The sequence below is a fragment of the Bidens hawaiensis genome, unplaced genomic scaffold (assembly GCF_021521415.1).
Source record: "Bidens hawaiensis isolate Kalapana, Puna unplaced genomic scaffold, B.hawaiensis_p1.1 tig00036041_1, whole genome shotgun sequence".
Classification (NCBI taxonomy): Eukaryota; Viridiplantae; Streptophyta; class Magnoliopsida; order Asterales; family Asteraceae; genus Bidens; species Bidens hawaiensis.
Genome location: NW_027496291.1, coordinates 102,680 through 113,740, shown reverse-complemented (window position 1 = coordinate 113,740; position 11,061 = coordinate 102,680). Strand labels below are relative to the sequence as shown.

At 43.1% G+C, this 11,061-nt stretch overlaps 1 non-coding gene and 1 pseudogene across 1 annotated transcript; one reads left to right on the top strand and one right to left on the bottom strand.

Moving 5' to 3' along the window:
* Positions 1–6,547: 6,547 nt before the first annotated feature.
* Positions 6,548–10,435, bottom strand: LOC143588148 (uncharacterized; annotated as a pseudogene).
* A 174-nt stretch (positions 10,436–10,609) lies between these two features.
* LOC143588153 (small nucleolar RNA R71) lies at positions 10,610–10,716 on the top strand. The gene has a single exon (XR_013145044.1). It is a non-coding gene; the product is annotated as a small nucleolar RNA R71 (small nucleolar RNA).
* Positions 10,717–11,061: the final 345 nt, after the last annotated feature.

Below are 11,061 nucleotides of genomic sequence, written 5' to 3'. Positions count from 1 at the left end.
AGTTATCAACAGGTGAAGTTAACCATAGGCGAAGTTAACCTCAGGCGAAGTTAACCTTAGGTGAAGTTATCAACAGGTGAAGTTAACCTTAGCGAAGTTAACCTTAGGCGAAGTTAACCTCAGGCGAAGTTATCAACAGGTGAAGTTAACCTTAGCGAAGTTAACCTTGGGCGAAGTTAACCTCAGGCGAAGTTAACCTTAGGTGAAGTTATCAACAGGTGAAGTTAAACATCACCGAACTTGGGGGCTGCGAACTTAGCTTTGGCGAACATATAGATAGGCGAAGTTGGCACTAGGCGAAGTTATAACCAGCCATTGTATCTGGCAAACTTGGCTAGAAGCGAAGTTGCCCCATACGGACTTGCTTTCAGCGAAGTTATCCAGTGACGGCCACTGGTTTGGTTTTGACTCCGCTAATCGGCTATATTTCAACGTATAAACCTTTTTACCATTCTCGTAAACATTCCCAGAGCCAACTTCGGATAAGACTTGACTCGGATAAGTGTAAAGTTTGGACCTTCAAGCTTAAGAACATTCAAACGAGTCGTCGTACAAAGCCATAGGTTATTAAGTTCGTTTCCTACTTCAAGTTTGCTACCTTACGTTTCGTTTAGACCCGATTTACTGTACGTTTAAGTTTCGAAGCTAATCGATCCTAAAAACATAAACTTTAAGCTAAAAGGCATACCTTTATGCGTTCGGTGTGGTCTCAGTTTGCTTGGTTATCCCGTATATTGAAGATCTAATAATGGTCGGCTTGATTTTTGGACTCGAATCCGCTCTCTCTCTCTCTCTCGGCCGTATGAGGTGTAGTGTATGTGTGTGTTTTTGAGTGTGTAGGGATTAGGATGATAAGAATGAGGATTTAGGGTTTTAGGATGGTTTAGGGGATATTTATATCCCTTAAAGCCCATGGACCTAAGGCCCACTCCCTTTAACCCATCTTAATTAGTTCAAGTCCATGTTCTTTATTAATATTAATTAATTATTTAGGCCCGATAACTAAACACAACTTTCTTTTATTAAATACGAGAATTTAGGATATTAAACCGCACATGAAAGATCAAGATTAGCACTTTTCAAAGCCCAATAGGCTTTATGCTCGAGCTCAACAGGGAGATGACACGCTTTCCCGTACACCAATTTAAACGGTGTCGTACCAATCGGTGTTTTATAGGCGGTACGGAAAGCCCACAATGCGTCATCCAGCTTCTCGGACCAATTTAAAGGGGCCGGACCATCGGGATTTCAATTTCCCGGGGAATAAACGAAGGCGAGAATTGTAAAGCAACACACGATCGCCCACTAGGAATTGTTTGTGGTTCTTCAAGCGGGCGTCATGGAGCCTTTTGGTCCTTTCCTTGTAAATTTTCGAAATCTCATAAGCTTGGCCTCTCAATTCCTCAAGCTCATGAATCTGACCAAACCTGTTTTTTGCCCGCATGTAAGGCCCCGTTACCGGTAGCCCTACTTTCGTGTTGGATTTACTCATAAACGCAGTTCTAATATCAGAGTTAATTAAAAACATTCGCGGAATATAAAAACTTTAATAAAACATTTCATAACAATTCAAAACTTGTCTTAAACAACCAACTTGTCTTTCGAAAACTAAGTAATTAAAACATAATACGTCCTGAGCCTTCCGATGCCAGTCTCTTATTCAACGCCACGTGTCCCCTCAAGCGAGCTGCCTCATCCTACTCACGTGCGTGCATACTAAAAGTCAGCTACGCTGAGTGAGTTCTAGTTAATCATACGTTATACAATACACACAAACTTATATTCTTTCATTCATACTTTCATACTTTCTTTTATACTAACTTACTTTCATATCTTACGTTATAAAGAGCATTACGCCCTACATTCCTCGAGTATTATTAGGGCTCGGTACCCTCCTTCCTCGAGTATTATTAGGGCTCGGTACCCTCATTCCTCGAGTATTATTGGGGCTCGGTACCCTCTTTCCTCGAATATTAGTAGGGTTCGGTTCCCTAGTTCTCGAATATTAGTAGGGTTCGATTCCCTCTTCGTTACCATACAACCATTCATCATACCTCGAGTATTATTAGGGCTCGGTACCCTTTTCGTAACCATACAACCATACAACCATCCTTTCCTTCTTTTATTAACTTTATCACGTTCATACACATAAGCATACGTATCATACTTACATTATACATAGTGTTACAACCTGACAGTACGTGCAATATCCGAAGATCGTTAACGTACCATCAAGCAATAATTTATACATTTCACATTATTCACATAAGGCATACACTTATCTCTTAGGATAAGCGTACTAACAAACATATTGAGTATGCACACAGCCCCGAAAACATAACACATAAATGGGGCTAGAAACTCACCTGAATGCGGTTCCTTTCTCCGTTAATCGTGGTTCCTCTCTTTAACTGTGCTCTGCTAACTGTATATAGGTTACACGTATCAATACTCGTCCTATCGTATCAGATTATTTCAACTTAGTGCTAAGTTAAACTCAGGTGAAGTTAAGCTTAGGTGAAGTTAACCTCAGGTGAAGTTAACCTCAGGCGAAGTTAACCTTAGGTGAAGTTATCAACAGGTGAAGTTAACCTTAGCGAAGTTAACCTTAGGCGAAGTTAACCTCAGGCGAAGTTAACCTTAGGTGAAGTTAACCTTAGCGAAGTTAACCTTAGGTGATGTTAACCTCAGGCGAAGTTATCAACAGGTGAAGTTAACCTTAGGCGAAGTTAACCTCAGGCGAAGTTAACCTTAGGTGAAGTTATCAACAGGTGAAGTTAAACATCACCGAACTTGGGGGCTGCGAACTTAGCTTTGGCGAACATATAGATAGGCGAAGTTGGCACTAGGCGAAGTTATAACCAGCCATTGTATCTGGCAAACTTGGCTAGAAGCGAAGTTGCCCCATACGGACTTGCTTTCAGCGAAGTTATCCAGTGACGGCCACTGGTTTGGTTTTGACTCCGCTAATCGGCTATATTTCAACGTATAAACCTTTTTACCATTCTCGTAAACATTCCCAGAGCCAACTTCGGATAAGACTTGACTCGGATAAGTGTAAAGTTTGGACCTTCAAGCTTAAGAACATTCAAACGAGTCGTCGTACAAAGCCATAGGTTATTAAGTTCGTTTCCTACTTCAAGTTTGCTACCTTACGTTTCGTTTAGACCCGATTTACTGTACGTTTAAGTTTCGAAGCTAATCGATCCTAAAAACATAAACTTTAAGCTAAAAGGCATACCTTTATGCGTTCGGTGTGGTCTCAGTTTGCTTGGTTATCCCGTATATTGAAGATCTAATAATGGTCGGCTTGATTTTTGGACTCGAATCCGCTCTCTCTCTCTCTCTCGGCCGTATGAGGTGTAGTGTATGTGTGTGTTTTTGAGTGTGTAGGGATTAGGATGATAAGAATGAGGATTTAGGGTTTTAGGATGGTTTAGGGGATATTTATATCCCTTAAAGCCCATGGACCTAAGGCCCACTCCCTTTAACCCATCTTAATTAGTTCAAGTCCATGTTCTTTATTAATATTAATTAATTATTTAGGCCCGATAACTAAACACAACTTTCTTTTATTAAATACGAGAATTTAGGATATTAAACCGCACATGAAAGATCAAGATTAGCACTTTTCAAAGCCCAATAGGCTTTATGCTCGAGCTCAACAGGGAGATGACACGCTTTCCCGTACACCAATTTAAACGGTGTCGTACCAATCGGTGTTTTATAGGCGGTACGGAAAGCCCACAATGCGTCATCCAGCTTCTCGGACCAATTTAATGGGGCCGGACCATCGGGATTTCAATTTCCCAGGGAATAAACGAAGGCGAGAATTGTAAAGCAACACACGATCGCCCACTAGGAATTGTTTGTGGTTTTTCAAGCGGGCGTCATGGAGCCTTTTGGTCCTTTCCTTGAAATTTTCGAATTCTCATAAGCTTGGCCTCTCAATTCCTCAAGCTCATGAATCTGACCAAACCTGTTTTTTGCCCGCATGTAAGGCCCCGTTACCGGTAGCCCTACTTTCGTGTTGGATTTACTCATAAACGCAGTTCTAATATCAGAGTTAATTAAAAACATTCGCGGAATATAAAAAGTTTAATAAAACATTTCGTAACAATTCAAAACTTGTCTTAAACAACCAACTTGTCTTTCGAAAACTAAGTAATTAAAACATAATACGTCCTGAGCCTTCCGATGCCAGTCTCTTATTCAACGCCACGTGTCCCCTCAAGCGAGCTGCCTCATCCTACTCACCTGCGTGCATACTAAAAGTCAGCTACGCTGAGTGAGTTCTAGTTAATCATACGTTATACAATACACACAAACTTATATTCTTTCATTCATACTTTCATACTTTCTTTTATACTAACTTACTTTCATATCTTACGTTATAAAGAGCATTACGCCCTACATTCCTCGAGTATTATTAGGGCTCGGTACCCTCCTTCCTCGAGTATTATTAGGGCTCGGTACCCTCATTCCTCGAGTATTATTGGGGCTCGGTACCCTCTTTCCTCGAATATTAGTAGGGTTCGGTTCCCTAGTTCTCGAATATTAGTAGGGTTCGATTCCCTCTTCGTTACCATACAACCATTCATCATACCTCGAGTATTATTAGGGCTCGGTACCCTTTTCGTAACCATACAACCATACAACCATCCTTTCCTTCTTTTATTAACTTTATCACGTTCATACACATAAGCATACATATCATACTTACATTATACATAGTGTTACAACCTGACAGTACGTGCAATATCCGAAGATCGTTAACGTACCATCAAGCAATCATTTATACATTTCACATTATTCACATAAGGCATACACTTATCTCTTAGGATAAGCGTACTAACAAACATATTGAGTATGCACACAGCCCCGAAAACATAACACATAAATGGGGCTAGAAACTCACCTGAATGCGGTTCCTTTCTCCTTTAGTCGTGGTTCCTCTCTTTAACTGTGCTCTGCTAACTGTATATAGGTTACACGTATCAATACTCGTCCTATCGTATCAGATTATTTCAACTTAGTGCTAAGTTAAACTCAGGTGAAGTTAAGCTTAGGTGAAGTTAACCTCAGGTGAAGTTAACCTCAGGCGAAGTTAACCTCAGGTGAAGTTAACCTTAGCGAAGTTAACCTTAGGCGAAGTTAACCTCAGGTGAAGTTAACCTTAGGTGAAGTTATCAACAGGTGAAGTTAACCTTAGCGAAGTTAACCTTAGGCGAAGTTAACCTCAGGCGAAGTTATCAACAGGTGAAGTTAACCTTAGCGAAGTTAACCTTAGGCGAAGTTAACCTCAGGCGAAGTTAACCTTAGGTGAAGTTATCAACGGGTGAAGTTAAACATCACCGAACTTGGGGGCTGCGAACTTAGCTTTGGCGAACATATAGATAGGCGAAGTTGGCACTAGGCGAAGTTATAACCAGCCATTGTATCTGGCAAACTTGGCTAGAAGCGAAGTTGCCCCATACGGACTTGCTTTCAGCGAAGTTATCCAGTGACGGCCACTGGTTTGGTTTTGACTCCGCTAATCGGCTATATTTCAACGTATAAACCTTTTTACCATTCTCGTAAACATTCCCAGAGCTAACTTCGGATAAGACTTGACTCGGATAAGTGTAAAGTTTGGACCTTCAAGCTTAAGAACATTCAAACGAGTCGTCGTACAAAGCCATAGGTTATTAAGTTCGTTTCCTACTTCAAGTTTGCTACCTTACGTTTTGTTTAGACCCGATTTACTGTACGTTTAAGTTTCGAAGCTAATCGATCCTAAAAACATAAACTTTAAGCTAAAAGGCATACCTTTATGCGTTCGGTGTGGTCTCAGTTTGCTTGGTTATCCCGTATATTGAAGATCTAATAATGGTCGGCTTTATTTTTGGACTCGAATCCGCTCTCTCTCTCTCTCTCTCTCGGCCGTATGAGGTGTAGTGTATGTGTGTGTTTTTGAGTGTGTAGGGATTAGGATGATAAGAATGAGGATTTAGGGTTTTAGGATGGTTTAGGGGATATTTATATCCCTTAAAGCCCATGGACCTAAGGCCCACTCCCTTTAATCCATCTTAATTAGTTCAAGTCCATGTTCTTTATTAATATTAATTAATTATTTAGGCCCGATAACTAAACACAACTTTCTTTTATTAAATACGAGAATTTAGGATATTACACCGCACATGAAAGATCAAGATTAGCACTTTTCAAAGCCCAATAGGCTTTATGCTCGAGCTCAACAGGGAGATGACACGCTTTCCCATACACCAATTTAAACGGTGTCGTACCAATCGGTGTTTTATAGGCGGTACGGAAAGCCCACAATGCGTCATCCAGCTTCTCGGACCAATACTTACGGTTCTGACTAACCGTCTTTTCAAGGATTCTTTTGATACCCCGATTGGTGACTTCGACCTGCCCGCTCGTCTGCGGGTGATATGGTGTAGAGAAGCGATGATCAACACCATATCAGGACAATGCCTTTTCCAACTGGGCATTACTGAAATGAGTCCCACGGTCGCTGATCAATGATTTGGGGGCACCAAAGCGAGAAAACAGCTTCTTCAAGAATTTCACCACTGACCTAGCGTCATTAGTGGGCAAGGCTTGCGCCTCGGCCCACTTTGAAACATAATCAACGGCTACTAGGATGTAACGGTGGCTGAAAGAAGTCGGGAAAGGTCCCATGAAATCGATGCCCCACACATCAAAAACCTCGCAAACCTAAATCGGTCGCTGGGGCATCTCGTCTCGTGATGAGATGTTGCTTGCACTTTGGCAAGCATCGCGAGACTGCACCATGTCATGAGCATCACGGAAGATGGCTGGCCAAAAGAAACCGGCGTCAAAGACCTTCTTCGCGGTGGATGTGGCTCCATGGTGTCCTCTGGTCGGGCCCTCGTGGCAGTGACTCAGGATTTTGCGTGCTTCATCACCATACACGCACCTACGCACGAGCTGATCGGCTCCGACATGAAATAAATAGGGATCCTCCCAAAAATAATGCTTAACATCAGAAAAGAATTTCTTCTTTTGCTGGTGAGTAAGGCCCTTCAAAACAATCCCACTCGCGAGAAAATTCGCAATGTCTGCGAACCAAGTATGATCATCATCTCGCGTCTCGATATGCATGAGGAACTCGTGGGGGAAATTGTCATTTATGTGGACCCCCACTTTTTCCGATGAAACTGAGCACTCAAGACGAGAGAGATGATCGGCCGCGACATTCTCAGCCCCCTTTTTGTCACGGATCTCAATGTCAAACTCGTGCAGCAATAAAATCCAACGTATGAGTCTGGGCTACGCATCTTGTTTACTGAAAAGATAACGAAGTGCTGCATGATCCGTGAACACGATGGTCTTAGAAAGGACAAGATAACACCGAAATTTATCGAACGCAAAGACAACCGCAAGGAGCTCTTTCTCGGTAGTCGTGTAATTCTCTTGCGCGTCATTCAGAGTCCTGCTCGCATAGTAAATCGGGTGAAAATGCTTATCCCGTCTTTGACCTAAAACCGCCTCGACTGCATAATCGCTAGCATCACACATCAACTCAAAAGGAAGAGTCCAGTCGGGGGCTACCATGATAGGAGCGTTTACCAATTTCTCCTTCAACAACTCAAATGCACGAAGGCAATCGGAGGAGAAAATGAACGGGGCATCCTTTTCGAGGAGCTTAGTAATTGGGCGGGCGATTTGGGAAAAGTCCTTTATGAATCACCGATAAAAACCCACGTGACCAAGAAAACTCCTAATAGACTTCACCGAATTTGGTGGCGGAAACTTAGATATGGAATCAATTTGGGCTCGATCGACCTCAAGCCCCGCCTGTGAAATCTTATGCCCTAACACAATGCCCTCCTTCACCATGAATTGACATTTCTCCCAATTAAGAACAAGGTTGGCCTCTTCGCACCTTGCCAACATTTTTTCCAAATTTCTCAAACAATGATCAAAAGAACTCCCAAAAACAGAAAAGTCATCCATGAAAACCTCCATGGAGTCCTCTATCATATCATGAAAAATCGCCACCATACATCTCTGAAACGTGGCAGGGGCATTACACAATCCAAAGGGCATCCGCCGGTAGGCGAATGTGCCATAGGGACATGTGAATGTCGTCATCTCCTGATCCTCAGGAGAGATGGGGATCTGAAAATATCCCGAGAATCCATCGAGAAAACAATAGAACAATTTTCCCGACAATCGTTCTAACATCTGATCGATAAAGGGGAGGGGAAAATGATCCTTTCTCGTGGCGTCATTGAGTTTGCGATAATCAATGCAAACTCTCCATCCCGTGACGGTACGAGTAGGAATTAACTCGTTTTTCTCATTCATCACAACCGTCATACCGCCCTTTTTTGGGACAACCTGCACAGGGCTCACCCATGGGGAATCAGAGATCAGGTAAATCAATCTAGCATCGAGTAGCTTGATGACCTCTTTCTTCACAACGTCTTGCATATTAGGGTTGAGACGCCTTTGATGCTGCACCACAGGTTTGTACTCCTCCTCCATCAAGATCTTATGGGTACGAAAGGATGGATTAATCCCTTTTATATCTATGATCTTCCAAGCGATCGCATGCTTGTGCCTTTTGAGAACCGTAAGCAATTTAACCTTCTCCTCACTCGACAAACTTGAAGAAATGATAACAGGCAAGCGGGACCCATCCTCCAAAAAGGCATACTCCAAATGGGACGGAAGTTCCTTAAGATCAATGGATGGTGGGTCCTCAACGGAAGGTTTTGCCTTAGGCTCGGATATCCGATCAACATCCTGTATTTTCTCCAAACACTCAGGAGGCTCGTGGTCTACACCATAGGCCAACTCCTCAAGTAGAGGCTCAATGACAAGGTCAGAACCATCTCCACTAATCAAATGAGTATCCAAAGAACTCTCCTCACACGTGTCCTGAAGGTGTTCACACACACAAGAATCAATGGTATCAATGTAAAGCACGTCATCATGATCCTGCGGGTGTCGCATGGATTTCCCAATATCAAAGGTCACCTCCTCGTCTCCAACTCTAAGAGTGAGTCTGCCGGTGCAAACATCAATGAGAGCTCTAGCAGTGGCTAGGAAAGGACGACCAAGGATAAGTGGTACATTTTTATCCTCATCCATGTCTAAGATCACAAAATCGACAGGAAACACGAATTTGTCGATTTTCACAAGCATATTCTCAACTATACCCCCAGGATATTTCACAGAACGGTCGGCAAGCTGGATGCTCATGCGAGTAGGCTTAGGCTCACCTAGGTCTAGTTTGGAAAAAACGGAATAAGGCATCAAGTTTATGCTAGCACCTAGGTCGGCTAAAGCATTACTAACCGACAAACTACCGATCAAACAAGGAATGGTGAAACTGCCCGGATTGGTCATTTTTTGGGGCAGTTTATTCTGAAGGACCGCGGAACACTCCTCATTCAAAGTAACACAAGAAAGCTCCTCCAACTTCTTCTTATTCGAGAGGACCTGTTTCAAGAACTTAGCATACTTTGGCATTTCTTTCAAGGCATCAAGGAAAGGAAGATTAATGTGTAATTTCTTAAAAAGCTCTAAGAATTTCCCATACTGCTCTTCCATCTTCTGCTTCTTCAAACGACCTGGATATGGAATGGGAGGAACATAAGTCCTGACTGGCTCACTGGGTTGTGCGGTACTTGCTAGGTCTAGCCTCGAGTGCACCTCACCAGGAGTCTCAGTCTCGATCTCATCCGCAATCGGTTTTGGTGTGGAAACAGATGCATCAATAGGAATGGTAGTCCTACCACTCCTCAGGGTAATAGCCTTAGCCTCAGCATTTGGATTCCTTTCGGTGTTACTAGGAAGGCTACCCTGCTCTCTCTCAGAGAGGAGTTGAGCAATCTGTCCAACTTGATTTTCGATGGTTTGCATGGACGCTTTCTGATTCCTCAACTCAAGATCGTGCCTCTGGAGAGTCTCATCAATTTTCAGGCTCCTTTGCTCAGCCAATTTGTTTGAGGTCTCGGTCTTAGCCAAAAGTTGGGACAAAAGGCTTTCTACACTAGACACCCCACCTGACTGATTACCACTGCTGGAACCCTGAAATTGAGGCTTTTGCTGGTAAGATTGATTTTGGATTTGACTTTGATAATTTAGCTTTCTGTCAAAACCCGGTGGCATTTGATTTTGATTGCTACCACCATCTTTCCAGCTGAAATTGGGGTGGTTTCTCCATCCCGGGTTGTAGGTGTTGCTGTAGGCATTGTTTTGGCGGCCTAGAAAGTCAACATCCTCCACCACCATGGCCTGCTGGCACTAACTGGTCTGGTGTTTTCCGTCACACACCCCACAACGAGAACTAGATTTGACAAGATCGGATTGCATTTGGTCAAATCTTTTAGTAAGAGCTTCTAACTGGGCGGAGACAAGGGTGTTTGAATAAACGTGATGAACACCCTTAGAGGAAGGAATACAACGAGGTGGATTATACGGGAAACTCTTCTTAGCGGCTTTCTTCAAGATATCAAGCGCCTCATTTGGAGTAGACCTACCGAAATCTCCTCCTGCAACCTGATCGACGGCCTGCTTTTGTGCCCCAGATAAAGCGTCAAAGAATGTACAACATTGAAGCCCGCGGCTCAAACCATGATGAGGGCATTTTCTCAGCAAGCCCTTGAACCTCTCCCATACGGCATGAAGTGACTCGTCATCATCGACACGAAAACCGGTGATGTTTGCTCGGAATTTAGCAGTTTTATCGGGTGGAAAATATTGAAGAAGAAACTGCTCAACTAATTGATTCCAAGTGGTGATGGAACCGGAAGGGAGTGCCTCTAACCACTCCAGAGCAGACCCGCAAAGTGAGAATGGAAAAAGTCTAAGTCTCACGGCATCATCAGAACAATTAGTAATTTTGAATGTCGCACATAATCGAAGGAAATGTGAAACGTGAGCATGAGGGTCCTCGTTCTGGAGACCATGAAAAGAAACAGAATTTTCAACCATATGAATGACGCTCGACTTGATCTCGAAACTCACTGCAATCTCGGGTTGCGTGACGCTGCTGCCATAACCTTCAAGTGATGGTGTGGC